At 45.4% G+C, this 7,233-nt stretch overlaps 1 pseudogene across 1 annotated transcript; it reads left to right on the plus strand.

Moving 5' to 3' along the window:
• Nucleotides 1–243: 243 nt before the first annotated feature.
• LOC310922244 (dnaJ homolog subfamily B member 5-like) lies at nt 244–4,713 on the plus strand (annotated as a pseudogene). Its single transcript has 4 exons — nt 244–248; nt 636–839; nt 3,682–3,708; nt 4,154–4,713. The product of its transcript is annotated as a dnaJ homolog subfamily B member 5-like (transcript).
• Nucleotides 4,714–7,233: the final 2,520 nt, after the last annotated feature.

Consider the following 7,233-nt stretch of genomic DNA (forward strand, 5'->3'; position numbering starts at 1 on the left):
GATACCAGGGACTCAGTGCAGCACTGCAGATGTGCACCCCCAGGGGTACCCAGCCACTCTCATCTAAGCTGCCGTGGTTGGGGGAGGGGTTCATCTGTAACCTCCATTGAGAGTAAGAAGAGGGAACATCTGGTAACTTGTATGATCATGAAGGAAAGGGCCCAAGGCTCTCACATGATGAAGAAACCTGTTTGCTGGAGGGGCTTGACTGTCTGGGGCTGCCCAGGAGTGTTTGGAGTAAGGATGGGGTGAGAGGATAAAACCTGGACCATATAAGGGGGCAGGACATGAGCACAATGACTTAGCAGAGAGCAGTGGATCTGCTGGGGCAATGCCTGGAGAAGACAAAGAGCCAGGAGCAAGTTTTGAGTTTCTCTGCATGAGGCAGGACATGTCAGGAGAGGTTTGGGATTAGTTTGTCATTAGAAAACCAAAGAGCAAGAAGCAGTGGGAAGGAGGACTGTGGGAAATGTCCTGTCACTGGGTCACTGACCTCTGTTGGGAAGTGTGGACTTAAGCTGGCTCTGCTACTGTTGGCTGGTGGAACACAGTGAGTGGCAGCTCTGCAACAAGCGTGTGCCAGTCTGATCCCTGAATGATATTCACCTTATGAAGAGCTGTCTTTCTGCTTTCAGGAATAAGTACTTGGCTCCCGACAGCATTGCCATCATGGGAAACCAGTGTGGTGCCAATGAGGATGAAATCAAGAAAGCCTACCAGAAAATGGCCTTGAAATATCACCCTGATAAAAATAGACCCCAATGCTGAGAAGTTCAAGGCTTGCGATGTCCTAAATGACTCCAAGAAATGAGCCATTTATGACTGGTATGGGGAGGAAGGTAAGGGGTGCTTGATCCAAATAAGCTTTTATAGCTGAGGGAGTGTTGTCTCACCCTCAGCATAGCTGTTGTTGTCCTCATGATTCATGTCTATTGTTATGATTCAGGACAACTCAATAACAATACGTGAACTCCGGCTGCTTCAGAGGGCATTATAGCAAATATTTATTGAAAGACAGACTCTTTTATACAGTGTTTTGGTCCATTCCCACATGTCTTCCTCTGAAATGGGGCAGATAGCTGCAGAATCAGGGAGAGCAAAGGTTCTGCTGATGCCAGAAATCACCTCTCAACCCTCTCCTCCCCAGGCTGCTCCATTTTTCCAACCTGCCACCCTGCTTCCCAGGATGGCTGGAGTCTCCCTGCCCTCTGCCCCAGAGCCTGGCAGCCAGCTGAGACAATGGAAGTGGATGGAGCTCATCTCCTGGGTCATATCTGAGGTAATTCAATAGCAACCTAAATTTCCCAGTATTGCTTTCACCTGCATTTCCCCCCAAATTTGGACACTAGTCCCACTGTCCTCCCCAGTATAGGCTGACCTACAGGACTCAAAGCTTTTCCCAATTTAAGTAATAGGTCCTTGTTTTGAAACCAAGTGGCTGTTGTTGTCGGGGGGTTGGCACAGGGGAGGAGATCCACTCCACCACAGGTGGCCTTATTAGTCGAAAATGGAAGAGTGCAAATATCATCTGCATATATCAGCCCAGGGCTTGGGTGCTTAAAAAATCAGGAAGTCTAGCAGGATCAGGATGCTGGGTGGAAGATGCAGCCCTTTTTATGGGGCCAGCAGGAAGGTGCATCCTCTAACAAGCTACTAGCAGAATTTAACTAGTGGTGGTGATTCACTCCAATGCTGAGCCAAGAGTCATCTCAGAGACTGATTCAGTGAGGTGGGTATTTGCTTTATTCGGCACTAGGTACATGGGAGATCGCTCCTCCTGACATGCACATACAGCACTTTTACACAGCACAATATATGGTTAGATTTCATGCATATTCATTACATTCCTTAGGATAGGAGTGGTTATACAAATTACTTCTCAGAAGTCATTCATATCATTAGCATACATGACATGCAAGCGCAGTGTAATCTGGTGGTCACACTGAGGAAGGCTCTGAGTCTTCCTTAGGTGTCATTCCAATGAAGGCTGGCAGTCTTCTTCACTCTGCCCTTTTCACCTTTCTTTCTGAAGCATGTGCAGTCCTTCATTGGCTGGTTCAGCATTTTCTGCTGACAATAGGTTTTGTTCCTCTTATCTTGACAAGGTGCATTCTGTTTCTCTTATCCTGACAAGGCTAAGGCGCATCCTGCTTGTTAGGCTTGTGATTAATATTTGCTGGCTCTTAAAAGTTAACTCATGCTTACATGAGTTAACTATTGATCAACTCCTTTCAGTGGGTTAATTCTTGAACTATTATGTCAGGGCTATGATGGATGCATCCGAGTCACTTGATTTGCTGTAGTGTAAAATGAGAAGAGATTGTCTCAAGTGGGAAACCAGCCTTTCCCTGAAGTTACCACTGAAATCAGATCCTGCTTGGGCTGGCATCACCAGATTAAAGGTGGAACCTCCTGGTTGTACAGTCTGTTAGGGACAGAGACTCACTGGGGATTTGGTAAAATCTCCATGGCCAAAGGCAGCTAAAATAATTTCAAGTTAAGGAGGGAGGGAAGACCAGCCCCTTCCTTGTAGCAGTATGGGGAATACCAGTAAAACCAAACTCCATTGGTGTTTTGGGGAGCCACCACTGGTCACACACAAAAAGCTGGGGCAGAAATGGGTGAAAACATGGTTGGTGGCCCCACACACCTTTTGTTTTCCATCAGATGCCTTGTTTTGTTTGTTTGCTTTTTGAGCAGTATGTCCTGGACATTGGCATTTCAAGGGGCTTTTGGGTCCCACATGCTGGGGGGGCGAGGTGAAGTGAAAGATCCCTCACCCCAGGATAGAAACTTCATCACTGATCCCCAAACTTGCCCACTCTATGCTTTGTGCTTGTCCCCCTCCCTTCTCCAGTTGTGGGGAAGGTGGCCCAATGGACAGCCTGTCAGTAATAGCCCTTCACTGTCACCCGCATGCCCTGAAAAATGTCCTTGAGCTAGGCTTGGCTTAACCCTTCCCAGGCCTTACTGGTCAAAAATAGCCTTGCAGAGTATATGACCTCTTTGGTTTGTAATGTGCTTTGGCTGCGTGGGACTTCAGGAGGTGAGTGTGTGTGTGTGCAGTTGCATAAGGCCCTGCCCAGCATCTGGAAGGGGAGTTTCCTGTGGGAATGATTGCCAAAAGAGCCAAACCTTGAACTTACCTGACATTTTATAGTCTGTAAACAGAGAGCTGTATCCCTCCTACTATGTGCTGTCCTGGAGGTCTGCTGACCTTGACCTGCTTTGCCACCAAGAGTCATGGTCGCTCACTGGACGTGATGTTTCTGGAGTGCAGACATCAGTGCAGCCCAAAGGACAGTGCTATTTAAGCAGAAGGGAGCCTGCCCATGGGGAAAAATGGAAATGGGCTGATCAGGAAATGTAAATCAAAAGGCCATGAATTAGGTGGAGAGAAGAAAGCAAATGCTCAGTCAGGGTAGTGGGGACAAATTCTGAACAGCTTTTGAGTTTGCTGGGTGTAGGGGCAGGACTGTGTGTCATGGGTTGGGATGGTGCCTTCCTGAACAATGGTCTCCACAGATGTCTGGGCTGGAGGGGGTGGCCTGCACCTCCAGGAGCAGCTGGAAGGGCTACCTGGAGCCAGCACAGACCATGCTCCTGTGTGGAAAGTGCAGTCCCAGCATAGCATCTGCCTGCAGGGAGTGTTAATGTCTCATCTTTCCACTTCTCTTCCAGGTCTCAAAACTGGAGGTGGCTCTCCAGGTGGCTTGATGCCTTAAGTTTTAGCTTTCATATTTTCCAGATTCTGTACTGCATTAGTATATAACTCTGAACTTCATATAAAGTGTTTGCAAGTTCTTTTCACAGTTTAGTTAGACAAAACAATCCTTTTCCAGCCCGAGAATCAAGGACAGCATTACAGCTTCAGGCCCCAAAAAGTATAAACAACAGCAAATTGAGGAAAGCAATCTGGGAGGATAGAACTTCATAACCTGAAGCTGTAATTGGACAATTAAGCCCAGTATGTAAATGGACAAAACCTTATAAAAGTATGAAAATGTGTGACCCGTCATCCATCTTGGGTGTAGCGTTGGCCAGGGTCTTGTACTGCCCAAGGTGTATCCTTTGAGGGCCTTTTTAATAAATACCTACTTTATTCCTTTAACACTGTCTAGCCTCTGTTCTAGGTAGCCTCTCAAGGCATCAGGCTCAGGGGACATCTTCCACTACACCTTCCATGGAGACCTCCATGCCACCTCCATATCCTTCCTTGGAGGCTCCAACCCCTTTGATATCTTCTTTGCCAGCAGCTGCTCATGAGTGTTCAATGACTTTGACCAGGAAGACATGGATATGGATGACGACGGCAACCCTTTCAGTGCTTTCATCCAGTTTGGTTACATTGGAATTAATGGGGTTCACCAGCGGCACCAGGAGTCCCTGCACATGCTGAGAAAGGTCCAAGACACACCTGTCACCCACGAGCTCAAGGTGTCCCTGGAAGAGATCTACCATGGATCCACCAAGAGGATGAAGATTACTCACAGAAAGCTCAATGCTGATGGCCGGACCATGTGGACTGAGGACAAGATCCTAAACATTGACATCAAACAAGGTTAGAAGGAGGGAACCAAAATCACATTCCTCAAAGAAGGGAATGTCACTCCAGACAACATCCCTACCAACATTGTCTTCTTCTTCAAGGACAAGCCTCACCTGCACTTCAAGAGGGATGGGACAAACATGGTGTCCTGGGTTGTAGTGTAGGATGTACACAAAGTATTTATTCTATCACCATCTTCATGAACTGTTAAAACCAAGTGGGGCAGTGCTTTAGTGTTGGGCTGTCTTCTGCCCATCAACACCTTGCCCATGACTCACGGGTAACTCCCTCCAGGGGTTATCTCTGTGTAATGGGTCATCAAGGACCCACTTCACAACTCATCATCCCATTGTGAGATGCTCTGCCCAGGGGGAGGAGCCAAGCATTCTCACCTGGATATAAGCTGGTATGTGGGACAGTGCAAGCAGCCCTTACCTACTGGATTTCCAGAGGACCAGAGCTACCAGACCTTTTTCTACAGGATCACTGCTTCAGGAAGACCACCTCATCTGGACTGCTTCCACCACCCTGCTCAGGTTGTATTCTGACTCTGTCAGTGGTCCTTTGTGTTATTGCATTTATTTTATTTTATTTTTACCTTTTTACCTTTCTTCTTATTAAATTATATTTCTGACTTGGAGTCTCTCACTCGTTTTGCTTTCCAAACCACGACACATGGTCTACACCAAAAACATCAGTCTTAAAGAAGTGGTTATGTGTGGGAATACTCATGAAATGTGAAGTGTCAATGGGTTGTGGCACATGGAACCAAGAAGGGAGTCAGTCCTTGTCTTGTACTGATGAGGAAGGACCAGGTAGATCATGAAAGACATGTGCAAAGACTTTTGCAGAGAGGAGCTGCAGAGACCAGCTCATAGTTTGTTTTGGAGATGCTCAACCTCTGTTCCAAGTGTAGGATATGGGTGCTGCAGTGCTTGATGAACGTCTTGTTTCTTAAGTCGATATAAGTGGTATTTACCCATTTTCTCCTATCCCCATATGTCCTGTCCCTCTATTTTAGTGTATTCACATGTGGAAGAGAGCCCAGATCCTCTGTAAGAACAAGGGGAAAAACAAATTTTCTGGCATGAGTGTCTGATCCCTGTTTTTTCTCAGAGACAAACCTGCTGTGGCTTAGTTACTGTATGAGATAGCACAGGTTATGTCTCCCCACAGAGCAGTGTGATGGGGACAAAGGTGGTACCTTGCCCTCTCTGAGCAATGATTTAGCCTTTTATTTTATTATGGCTTTTCTAGATAAAAACACAAATAAACAAAATAACCAGGCAGTGATCAAAACCCAACACATCAAGGTTGCCAGTCCTGGAGGTCATGGAGGTCATGGGGGGGCTAGATGCATCAGAGCTGGCAATCTGTGCAAAGGTGGCAAAGGAAGGGGAGATTATCCAAGCATAAGATGTGCCAGTCACTGCCACTACTGTATAACTACCTTTTAATAAATCCCAGATGGCAGCTGCGTTTAGCATCAATGTTTTTGGCAGCTGTCATTTGATGTTCCTTTCAGACTGTAGATGACGTGTCATCTTAATGAGTTGATTTTTTTTTTCTGAAGATGGATTTATGTTCTTGTGAGAAACAAGGCTCACTGTTTAATTTGTTTTTAAATAAATGTTTAATAAGGGATAAAAGAGACAGTATCCAGTGCTGGGGTGCCTAGCAAACTGTCAGAAGCACAACATTAGCTTAAAACATTTCTCTTATATACTTTTTCATTACATTGGTTAAATGCATATTCATGAGGATTATGAATATTCAGACATTCCTGTGGATTTACATGTTCTGGGAATTCTTTTGCTTGCTTTTAACCTTTGACTTGTCTGCATGCCATCCTGTAGATTAAATCAATATATTTTATTTCTTCTCGAGGCTCCATTTTGTTGTTTTGACACTTCCTGATAACTGGAGAGTCAGTAGTAATTTTTTCTCTTGGTGTCCTGGTTCTTGTCACTATCATTCAGATAAGATAGTCCACAAATACATTGAGTCAATATATCTATTTCACACCATTATCTGAGTTAGTTACACAAAGTATTTAACAGTACATAGTCGCTATTTTAATATTATGCAAAGGTCTAAGCTATAATATATTTATCAGACTAGTATTTATATAAGCTATATGGTGGTAACAAAAGCTGACAGATTATACTATATCAAAAAGCAGTTAAAAGGGATTACAAATTGTACTATATCAGAATCTTTGTGATCAATAATAACTTGCAAAAGCCAATACATAAATGTGAAAGCCAATAACTATATTGTAATTTATAACATTCTCAAATGCGTTTGACAGAAATAAGCTCAATGGGCCAGACAGGGTAGGGAAACGTGAACTCATTAGTGTGCCAATGAGTCGGGAGAGCTTTGTGATAGCTCTGCATCTCAGCTGGGGGTGTGACTGGGTGTACTGGAGGCAATCCTCCTCCCCCATCCCACAGATTCCCCTCCTCAGAGCAGCCTGGGGACGCAATGCCCTGCTGGCTGCCACATCCCCCTAGCCAGGGCAGCATGGAATGGTCACTGCCTAGTGGCTGCCACTGCCTGGCTGCTGCAGAAGTCAGAGTTGTAAAAGGTCTTCCCCAGAGACTTGTAGACTGCAGGGAAGTAAGTGTCTGTTCTTAAAATTACAGGTGTGCATAACAGTGGGAAGTCAAGAGAGGGAAGAA

The sequence above is a fragment of the Zosterops lateralis genome (assembly GCF_965231275.1).
Source record: "Zosterops lateralis genome assembly, chromosome: W".
Classification (NCBI taxonomy): Eukaryota; Metazoa; Chordata; class Aves; order Passeriformes; family Zosteropidae; genus Zosterops; species Zosterops lateralis.